Source organism: Alexandromys fortis, unplaced genomic scaffold (assembly GCF_014885135.2).
Source record: "Alexandromys fortis isolate MF-2015 unplaced genomic scaffold, M_Fortis_MF-2015_v1.1 scaffold_147, whole genome shotgun sequence".
Taxonomy (NCBI): Eukaryota; Metazoa; Chordata; class Mammalia; order Rodentia; family Cricetidae; genus Alexandromys; species Alexandromys fortis.
The window spans coordinates 2,025,044-2,037,368 of record NW_026068029.1 but is presented as its reverse complement, the minus strand read 5'-3'; positions in this window follow the sequence as shown (position 1 = coordinate 2,037,368).

Here is a 12,325-nt window from a genome sequence, read left to right as displayed (position 1 = left end):
AAAAAAAAAAAAAAAGAAATGTCACAATTTAACGAATTCCAAAATTGTAGAAGAACATCTAAGGCGTCTGCATTTGTTTCAGGTATATTGGAGAACAGAATGCATTGCTGAAGGCCAGTGACAGCGAGGACATTTCAAGGACTCATGATAACTTTCTAGTTTTCCTAGCACTTTCTCTGTCAGGTCATTCAACATCATCCTCAAAGACTGCAGGGAAGCTGATGGGAATGTTTTTTCCCTAAAGCTAGGAGCTGTGTTATGTCATAAGACATCGTAGAAAGAGAATTTTTTTAAATCAAGGTACATCTTTACAAGTCAGCACATTTGCCATGTTCTTTTTTTCTAATGCATGGCACTAAAACACAGAGCCCAGTCTTTGTGGAGTGAATGCCCCTCACTAAATGAGCTTCAGTCTACAAGACACTATAAGCTAAAGGGTGATTCCCTCTGCTGCATCCAAGTCTCCTCTTCTTTGTGGGCTGATAATAGTTTTGTTCTCCACTCTGAAATCACGAAAGTGGTCCCACTGGGGTCTGTGTGCTCGAAGTTATAATGTTGGTTAGGGGAGGGAAGGGCGTTGGGAAAATGTGGTTTCATTTTCTCCTTCAATAAATAGCCTTAGCCTCTATCTACTGTGAGCACAAGAAAGGAGGGACATGCACTGACAAGAAAGCAAAACAGAAATCTACTCAAGGTCGTGCTTGTTGACGACTAAGATTCAAATACATTTGTTCTAGAGCTTAGAGTCCTAGTTCTAGATAAGAACTACCTATTTTATGGCTACCTCTCCCAAGTGTTGTAAAGAATGGGTCCAAAGTCTCGTTAGACCATATAATTTTATAGATATGCGGACAAGTATGCATTTTCATTGTTTGACCCTACATTGATAGTTACCCATCCCTTCTTCCTGTTTGAGTACTGACAGAAACCTGCCATTGTTGAGACCTGCAATTGTCCCATTAAAAATATTAACTCAAAGTTATTCTAATTTTCAAATTTAATTTTTTTAGGTGAGCCTACAAAGTTTTATTGCAGACTGTCCTAATATATGTATGGTGGTTTGAATTTTTTGGCCCCCATAGGCTCATATGGAATGGCACTATTAGGATGTGCAGTTTTGTTGGAGAAAGTATGTCACTAGAAGAGTGCTTTGAGGTTTCAAATCATCAAGCCAGGACCAGCATCTCTTGGCTCTTCCTGCTGCCTGCTCTTGGCTCCTTTTCCAGCACCATGTCTGTGTGCGTGTGTGTCACCATGCTTTCTGCCATGACTAAAACTCTGAACTTGTAAGCCAGCCTCAGTTAAATGTTTTCCTAATTTTTCTAGTCATGGTGTCTCTTCACAGAAATGGAACATTGACTAAGACAATATGTATACTTATACTTTGTTCTAATCATCTTCAGAAACCAGAACTACCAAATGATCTAGCAATGTCACTCCGAGTATATATATTTCCAAAGGTCATAAAATCTGTATGTTGAAGAGAAATCCTTACCCTATATTTATTATATCATTATACATCACATCCATGAGATAGAATAAACCCACATATCCAGCAATGTATAAATGAAGAAAATATGGTCTATATACATAATAGAATAATATTCCAATACTTAAAACAAAGAAATTCTGTCACTCTCAATGATGTGGATAAACTCAGATGGCATTATACTAAGTAAAATAATCTATAAATATAATTTAACAACATTGTAGAAGCAAATGATACAATGGGAGTTGCAGTGGGAAGGATAAGACTAGATGATAGCCAAAGGGTATAAAATTGAAGTTAGGGGGAATTAATTCAACAGATTTATTGTACAACACAGTGACTATAGTTAATAAAGTATTCTTTAAAAATACTGAGATTTTTAGTCTTTTACACACACACACACACACACCATACACTCTCACACATACAAATAAGAATAAAAATGTGAGAAGAAAGGAGGAAATGGACCAGAGACAAAAGAGAGGAAGATCAAGAAGGGTGGTAGGGGCGATAGGTAGAATGCATAGGGGGCTGGAGAGATGGCTTAGTACTTGCTACTTTTGCAGAGAATTTAGGTTCAGTTCCCAACATCCACGTGGTGGCTCCTAACCATCTGTCCATCCATAACTAGGGGATCTGATACCAAGGATTCTTGTGCCCCCAAACAAGTATTTATGAGATCACCTACAAAAGTGAGGTTTCCAAAGAAAGACCTGGTAGAAAGAAGCAATCTAGGAAGGGAAAACCTCACCTGTCTTCTCCATTTGCCCTTTTCCTCCCTTAACTGTGACCATAATACCTACAGGCAGAGCAGTCTTACACCCTTCATGAAGAAAGACACACGCCTTTAATCCCAGCACTTGGGAGGCAGAGGCAGGCAGATCTCTGTGAGTTTGAGGCCAGCCTGGTCTACTAGAGCTAGCTCCAGGACAGGCTCCAAAGCTACAGAGAGACCCTGTCTCAAAAAAAAAAAAACCCAAAAACAAAAAAAAAAAGGAAAGGAAGAAAGAAAAAGGGAAAGAAAGAAAGAAGAAAGCAAAGAAAGACACAGCCCACAGATGACAAAGATGTAAGAAATCTGTGTCCTTGGTGGCATTGTGGCGCCTAGATTTATTTTTTCTTTATTGGCATTTGTTAACGTTTTTTTTTTTTTCTTCTGTTGACTGGTTGGTTGATTTGAAACATGCTCTTGCTATGTAGCCCAGGTTGGTCTCAAACTCATGCAGTTCTCCCTCTCAGCCTTCTCGGTATTATAATTACTAGCATCTGCCATTAGGCCTGGCTAGAATTTTTTCTTTTAGAGATTTAAGTGATGTTCCATGCAGGTCTATGTAATCCTTACTGATTCAACTGTTTTGCTCTTGTTTCCCTTCAGCTGGTCTGCAAGGTTCAGACCACAGTGAAAAATAACGAATCGGAAGTCTTCCTATAGGCATTCCCATCACAGTTATTCGGGGGGGGGGGGGGGGGCTATGAGACCAGCAGCAGTCTCTGCCTGGGACTGGCTGCTCCCAGGGCCCGCTGCCTGCTGCCACATGGCCTCCTACCACCATTTAGGACCTACAGCATTTCTGCTGCCTACTGCTACCCGGGAGCATTTTTTCAAAAAGACTAACAACTTCCAGGTATGGTACGCTAGCAGATTAGAGGCTGCGTCTCTGTGAGCAAGAAAAGGAGATTATCAGACTGAGAGAAAAGAAACTAGCCCCAAAAGTGAAAAATCTACAAAGGAAGTAAAAAGGTATCCAAACAGTGCAGAAACAAAGATGTGTGACCTAAAGTCTGAGCGCAGCCTCAGCTGCACTGTTTCCAGGTGGGAAGAGGGAACTCAGAAGCTTCTTCTAGAAAGTAAGCCCCATCTTCAGGACGAACCGGAGGCCCTCACAAGTCCCAGATATGGCTCTGGGTTTTCATGAGGCATTGGTTCCTCTTGTGGACAGACCAGCAATACTGAGAAAGAGAAATCCATTTTGTCTGCTCTGTGACTAGGAGGGAGTGGCCGGCTGCCATCTTGAGAGATCATCCGTTGTTTAAAAAAAAAAAAAAAAAAAAAAAAAAAAAAAAAAACTGAGCTGCTCCAAGGGATCAGGAAACTGGTAGTGCAGGTCAGGGAGCCTCGGTTTAGCCTGCCCTAAGTCGTGAGTAAAGAAAGGCCAAGTGTGGTGGCGGGAGATTCAGCTCAGGCAGCTAAGTGAGTGCATAGGGAGGCCACTTGTGGAGTGGAGACCCAAGACAGGTCTCATCAACAGAGAATTGCCCCAGAGTTGGAAAGGACTGAACCTGAGGCAAGCAGAAGAATCAACTTCTGGAGCCAACTACCATAGAGCCTGAGACTTGATACCCACAACAGCCTCCTTCCAGTGGGGTGAAGAATACTCAAGGGGTCTTGAAATCACTGGAGCAATCTGCTTCCCTCACCTGCAACACACCTGGGGGGCACACCCCAGCTAAATACAGTCACTTTGAAAGAGTAACTAGCATCTGCCTAGTCTCAGCTTGAGAAGCTGCCCAACCCACAGACTGCAAAGTTAAATGTGGCCAGCAGAGGCCCCTGGTACCTCAAAGGAAGAAAATTACCAAGGTGAAGTTAGCTGTGGCTGGATTCAGACACTTGTCCAATACAACAGAAATCACAGAAAGGGCCAGAACCCACACATTCAACTGACACTCCCCAAACCCCATGTATATAATCAAGCCTCCAATTTTCAAGAGCTCTACTCTTCTCTACGTTTTAGGTTTTTTTTTTCTTTTTCCGTTATCCCCATGATTCTTTTTCCTTTACATTTAAGCAAGATTTTAAAAACATTTTGCAAGCTGTGTGTGGTAACACGTGCCTTTAACCTCAGCACTGAGGAAGCAGAGCAACGCAGATCTCTGAGTTTGCTAGGGCTGCATAATAAAACCCTGTCCAAAATAAATTTTTGTTAGATATCCATCTAATTTGGTTTATACATTTTTTCCACTATTAAACAATATTTTCCTTCTTTAGTTTCTCTTTGCTTTTTAGGCCTTTGTGTTTCCTCAACCACCATGCCTGCCCCCCACCTCCCATCCAATCCCCCAAATCTCAGAGAATGTCAAGGAAGAAGAGGAGGAAAGAATGTAAGAGCTGGAGGATGGGGAGGAATACGGTAAATTACTGTCTTCTAGACAGGACAAGACAATTGCACTCAGGAACTCTTGGTAGCTATCATTACCCACATATAAGATCAAATCAGCCAAAATCCTGCATAACTGGGAGAGGTGCTATGCAGGCCACACCCCTAAGGAAGGGCTAATTGGCAGTTGCTAGCTGATGGGGGAGGAGGAATAATTGTTTTTGAGGATAACTTTGTTCCAGTGGATGGTTTCATAGATAGATAGATAGATAGATAGATAGATAGATAGATAGATAGCACTAACTGAACTTAGAGGGTAATTTTTTTTAAGGAGGAAGAAGTGTGAAGTTGAAGGGTAATGTTCAGGTGCATGGGAGTTGGAGGAGGGAAATGAGGAATGGCTATGATTATATTACACACACACATACTGTACACATTTATGAAATTTTAAGAGTAAAGACAAATATCTTTATGAAGAGCATCCTGCTTTTGCGGGAGGAGGATAAAAGTGGATAACGGTATGTGTTCTCCAGTAAAATTCCTTATACATTTGTCTGAAACTGTCAGAGAGTTAAAGCATGAAAAAAAGTAGCCTCCTCAACCTCTATCAGAAAACTTAGACCTCATAAACAATTTCAGCAAAGTAACATACATACATACAGACACACACAGAGAGACATGTAACCTAATAGGATAGAGTAGAGGATCCCAAAATAAACTCACACAGTTATAGCCACCTAATTTTTCATCAAAATGTCAAAGGCATAAATTGGAAGAAATGCAGCATCTTAACAAATGGTGCTGGGGAAACTAGACTTTCACATGCAGAAGAAGGACATTAGACCCTGTCTATCACCCTGCATAAAAATAAATTCAAAATGAATCAAAGGCCTTCAAGTTCCACCTGGAAGGTGGCAACTGCTAGAGGAAAACTCTTGAAGATATAGACATGGGCGAGAATTTTTAGAGACGAACTCTAACAGCTCATGGGAAATACAAAGCATCAACGAATGCAATAGAATGATGAATTCTTGAAAATGTGCTCAACATCCTTATCCATCAGAGAAATGAAGATTAATGAATCAATGATTCTTTATGGCAAAAGAAACAACAACTAGATAAAGAGGCTGCCTACAGAATGGAGAAATATGTCAAATGCACATCAAATAGGGAGTTAGTATCTAGGATAAATAAAGAATCATAAAAATTAAACACCAAAAAATCAAATCGTCTGATCAATAAATGGAGTAATGAACTGAATAGACAGTTTTCAAAAGAAGAGACACAAGTGTCCGATGAATTCTTGAAAATGTGCTCAACATCCTTATCCATCAGAGAAATGAAGATTAAAACTGCTACTGAGCATGTGCCGAAAGAATACTTATTAACTGCGAGTAAGATTACAAACTGAGGCAACCACTCTACACACCAGTGTGAAGTTGCCTGAAGACAACTGAAATAAAAAAGATCCAGCCAGCACTCTTAGGTGTATAACACTCTTGGGACTCTCAGTCAACATAGCACATAGATTCTTACACATTCATGTTTACTGCTGAACTATTCACAATAGACAGGAAATGGGATCAACATACATCGATGTCTGTCAATAGACAAATGGATAAAGAAAATATGGTAAATGTGCCCAGTGGAATTTATGCCGCTATAACGGATGTGCCATACTTTGTTCAAGCCCATAGATAGTCTGCCCCTTTCTGAGTGGAGGTGGAGGAGGAGTGAATGGGGAGGGGTAGATGGGAGTAGGGGGGGATAGGAGGAGAGGAGGGAGGGGAAGCTGTTATCAGTATGTAAAATAAATGAAAAAAGTTAATTAAATAAAATTAAATTTAAAAAGAAATTAAATGCAGGTTTTCCAAATGAGAAAGAATCAAAATGTGCTCACATTCTGCTGTAGCATAATGATAGCTAATGCTTGTCATGCTTTTACACTTGGAAACAATTATCCTGGGACTGGGACTTTAGCTCAGGGTAAGCTACATAAGGAGAGCATTTGAAGCTTTAAAATAGTAGAAGCCAGAAGGGTCAAGGACTTCACAGGAAAACCCACAGAATCAGCTAACGTGGGCACATGAGAGCTCAGAGATGCAATCGACAACCAAGGAGTCTGCATAGGACTGACATAGGCCCTCCGCATATATGTGACAGTTGTGTAGCTTGGTCTTCTTGTGGGACTCCTGGTAGTGGGAACAGGGGACTGTCTCTGACTCTTTTGCTGGCTTTTTGGACCATATTCCTCATACTGCATCACCTTGCCCAGCCTTGGTACAGGGTGTGGTGCTTAGTCTCACTGCAACTTAATATGCTATGGTTTGTTGATATCCATGGGAGGCCTGCCCTTTTCTGAATAGAAACCAAGGAATAGTGGATGAGGGCGGGGCAGAACTGGGAGGAGAAGAGGGATGGGAAACTGCAGATGGGATATAAAAACCAATCAATAAATAAAAAATTTAGAAGAAAAAAATGAAATCATAACATTTACAGGAGAATGAGTGTAACCGGAGATCATTATATTAAATGAAACAATTCAGATGTATTTTTCTTATATGTGGAATGTAAAACTTAAATTACATAGTGTGTATCTATCTATACATTTACATATGTGGACAGGTCACAAAACTAGAAAGAGGATTGTGAGGGGGAGAAAAATTAGTGAAGTTGGGTAATAAGAATACATTTGATGAGAATGGCAGAAGGGAACACTGGGCAAGGAAGTGAACTACCTGGGGGAAGGAAGGGGCAGCAGAGGTGAGACAGGGTATCAGGAAAGGGTGGTGATTATAAACAAAGTATAATGACATACATGTGTGACGATGCTGCGATGAAACCCATGATTTTGCATGTTAACCTAAAATTTTTAATTTTCAAAGCTCTGTGGATGCTTAATCCCTGCTTATAAAAAAAGTATATCGTTTGCATAGAACCTATGCACACTATGAGTGTTAGTCTTAATTAGCAACTCAACACAACTTAGATTCACCTGGAAAGAGAGTCACAAAGAGGGACTGTCTGGGTCAGGCTGGCCTGAGGCGCATCTGTGGGAGATTGTTTTGATTGCCTTAATTGATGTGGAAAGACCCAGCCCTGGACTCAGTGTAGAGAAAGCGAGCTAAGAGCTGGGCATACAGTCACTTCTCTCTCTGCTTTTAACTGTGGATGGTACTAGCTGCTCAAGTAATACCTCCTTTAATTTCTCTGCTACAATGAATGGGCTGTAATCTGGATGTGTGAGCTAAAATAAACCCTTTCTCCTTTGCTTTTCACCTGGGTATTGTATCACAATAAAAACAAAACTGGGGCAAACAGCCATCTGCACACCTTAAATCATCTCCAGATTACTTCTGACACATAATATGAAATCTATACATCCTGTATATATTCATTCCTGTAGATTCGGGACAGTCCTCAGTGCACGGCAAATTCATGTTTTCTTTTTTGGAAATTTTAAAAAAATATTTTTAATCCAGTGTTGGCTGAGTAAGATAAGAAGGATAAAGATGGCTATATTTCCCTCTTTTCTGCTGTTCCAACACCTCATGCACATATTAAAATGCATAGTGGTAGGAAATTCCCTAGCAGAGCAAGCTAACCCAGGGGGGTCAGAACTCCTCGTGCCCCTCTTTAATCCTGTCACCACTGAAAGTCTCTCTCACCTTTAAGTTAATTTTTGGAAAAAAAAATCTATCTTATGATTTCACGTCCACTCTAATCTGCCCCCTTATGTCTTTCCTAGCTTTAGCAATAGGACAGACAATGTTTGTTTTGCCTTGATTACAAAAGTAAATATAATTGTGCTAGAATTCTGCAAGATGGTAGCCTAGGGGAAACTAGGTAAGGGGCACAATGGAGCTCTCTGTTAGTCTTCAAAACCGCATCTGAATGTGCAATTATCTCAAAATAGCACAGAGAGTTTAATAATTTAAGGTTATCATTTCCTTGAATGCAAAGGACTGACGCAAGGCCGAAGAGCGTTTCTAAGTGATTGGGGAGAAATTCAGACATTGAAGACAGCTGGGCAGAGGGAATCTTGTGCCTGCATGGAGTAAACTTACTGGCCTCACAGCTGCATTCGTTCTGGGTATTTGGCCTTAGTAACAGTTTCAAAGAAAGCAAATTCAGCTGTTTATGGATTCTTTATGGCATCTGGGGAGAAGATAATTGAGGAACATTTAGGCCAGGCTCTCCAGATCCTTACACCCAAGTTAAGGCAGTTCTGCACTACTGCCCTTAACAGAATCTCTTATCTGGCATGGTGCTGGCTTAGGAATCAGATAAAAGGCTTCGATGATAACTTGACTCTACCATAGATTCATGGACAGACTTGCCCAATCCCACCTCACCGAGCCTCTGTGACAAATACGAGAGTTGCCTGAGAAGACAACAGAGGGTAATGGGCTGGCGCTGTGTGCTGCTTCTGCTGTAGCATGCAGATTCACTTGAGCTGCATCAAAACATGCATGCTGAATCTTTTTCCCTATCCTTCCCTTAAGGAAGTTGTAAAGTTAACACAGCTCCTACCTCTTTAATGCAGGCCCCATAATAAGATCTATATTATTGATTACAAAGAGCTTTCAGTGGATATTTTAAGCCTTAGCTAAAGAGGATATTACTTTGATAATTTTTGTGCTGAAACACCACGCGTCATTTTTTTTTTTTTTTTAGGAAGCACAAAGGCCTGCTTCTCCACTGTCTCAAGACCTTTGACTGCCGCAGGAGCTAGCATCAGAGGCACCAGCTGGGTTTCAGGGCTGTGTTGGCAGAACTCAAAAAATGTCAGTACCCATCGGTGTCTTTTGGGAGTTCTTAAGACCTGATTGCGGAGATAGCTCAGTCTTTTCCAGAAATGACTGCCCCCTACTGCTTTATTGATCCCTGCCAGGTATTGCACTTTTGATCCTTTCGCTTGCTGTGGCCTATTCTCTGAGTTGCAGCGCAGATCTGGTATGCTGAACTGTCCAGCTGGCAGACTTCCTGATTCCACTCCCAACCCCTCCCTAGTTTGCTTTGAGCTGATTCGGAACCGGATCACGAACAGAAATGATTGTCTGCGCTGCATGGTTAGCACTTCTTTAATTCCTGGCGTCTCGAGATTAAATTAGCCATGTTGCTGGCCTTGTGTTCCGAGAGCACTGCGTTTTTGAAAACCAACCTTTCATCGTGCTCGACAATGTCGGGTGAATCTGTGCCTGGCCCAAGTATTGATCTTCGTGGCCAGAGAAGGAGGTGACAAAAAGAAACGTAGGGGCGAATCAGAGAAACAAGAATGAAGACGGCAAAGAAGAGCGTTCAGTTTTCTTAAGATTCTCCATGACTGCCGTGGAAGAAATCTTATAAACGAAAAGGAAAAAAAAATACTCTCCTTGCCAACTTCATTTGCAATAATAATAATTTAGAATAAGCATTTCATTTGATACTTTCCTCATTGGTGTCACCATCTGCCCTGCATTAGTGGGACACCTTAATGATAGACCTCCTAGGAACAATTACTAATGACGTTGTGTAGAACGTGAGTCAGCGAACACAATGGCCCACCACCTGTTTTATTCAGTTCCACGGTTGTACATCTTCAGATAGTTGGCAAAAATGAAAAAGAGAATAATGTATTTTGTGACATATGGAAATAAATGAAATGAAAATTCAGTGTCCAAAAATGGTTTTGTTGACAGTCATGTTCATTCTTACATTTTGTTGATGGCTGTTTTCACACTAAAATAGGAACATTGAACATTTGTAGCTGAGATCATGTAATACAAAAAGCCCCAAATATTATTATCTATCCCTTTACAAAGAATTATTACTCTTTCTCTACCCCATTACAGCCCTATAGAATTTTCCCAATAATAGAATTAGTCTATAATCTCTACTGTCTAAACCAGTGGCCATTAGCCACATATACTACTTAAATTGAAATTAATTAAAATCAAATAAAATGAAAAATTCCCCCAGTGCCTCTAGCCATATTTCAAATGCACTGGGGCCATATATGACTAGTGGCTGCCATATTAAACATAAGCCCAGAATAATAAATTAATCTCTCTCTATTGTTTGTTCTGAGGAATATATTGACTTCTATCATTGCTTCCTTCTTCCTTTCCGAACTTTTTTGGATCATTTAACTGCTTCATTTTACACTCAAAGGAAAATTGTTTCTGTAGCTTATGTACTCTTGTTTTCCTTCCTTCCTTCCTTCCTTTCTCATGCCTCATGCATTCCAGGCTGTCCTACATAGCCGAGATTCACCTTGAGCCCCAGATCTTCCTGCCTTCCCTCCCAAGTGCTGGGATTATAGGCAACATGCCCAGCCTTAGCTTAAGCCCATCCCGAGACAAAGATTTGGAAACGGATCTTGGGGAGCAATAGAACTAGAGTAGGTCCATTAGATAAAGAAGTTTAGAAAGTCAATAAATGGTGTGTTAGCAAGTGTATTGGTTATTTTTCATCATTATAAAATCCCTGACATTGAAGGAAGGGAGGATTTATTTTGGCTCACAGTTTGAGAGAATATAGTCTATCACAGTGGCAAAAGCATAGCAGCTGGGATGTAACACAGCTTGTCACATTCATCTGCAGTCAGGAGGCAGAGAGATGAATACTGGTGCTCTCTCCCTCTGCTCTGTTTTTTATTCCATCTAAGGCCACAAGCCATGGGGGTGAGACTGCTCGTCCTCAAGGTAGTTCTTCTCTTCTCACTTGAGTATCACTGGGAAGAACATCCTCTCTATGTACCAAGAGGCGTATCTCTTAGGTTAACCCATATCTGGTCAAGTTAACAATGAGTAACTGATGATCAGCCCCACTGGGGAAACTCTAGGGAAACTGTGACTTGATCCTAGTAAGGCTAGAAGAATCTGGGATACTTACACATCAGCCTCCCCAATAGGTATTGTTTAAAGATTCCATCTGGGGGCCTTAACTCTTCAGAACTTTATATTAAATACACCTTTATGACATAGAACCCCCTCCCAGGCAGAGAATCACAGGAGTTTATGATAAGCAGCCCACAGTACATAGTGGTAATACCAAGGAGTTATGGGAAAGGTAGTGAAAAGCATAACACAGGAAACTCAAATTACTGGTTCTTGGTCTTTGTAATATCATTGCTAAAAGGCTAGTTGGATAAAGTTAGTGGCTGCAATTGAGGCTTGAATGACATTCGTAAATGACCAATATATACATTTTAGCCAGTTAGCCAGTGTTGCTACAATGTATCCTGCGATGGCCCCATGGAACTCTCCCACTGCCCCATCAAGCCCAACATATGTTCTAGCTTTGACACCTGGACATGGGTTGACCATTGAACTATAGTTTGGGGCCATGCCGGAAGTTAGTTATCAAACAACTGCCTCAAGGTAAGTAGCCATAAAGTGAGAACAGGAAACGAAGCAGACACATGACTGACACACTGGCAAAACTGATGAGGATTCAAACATCAGTCTCCGTGTGCTGGAGATGTGCCAAACAAGCCTCAGGTGCCTGCTGGCGCCTCTGGTGTCGCGTCTATGGGCTGAGATGCAAGTGAGCCTGGACAGAACAATTCAGAACAGCAGAAGCCAGCATCCGATTAGAGTTAGGAAAGTAGAGAAGCATACTGGCTATCAGAAAGTCTCAGGAATTCCACACAAAACCTCAATGCTGAATATCACAGCTTCATTTTGGAGGGGATCAGCCAAGATCAGATGTTTCAAATTATGTTGTGTTTTTAACCTTCTAAACTTTCTAAACA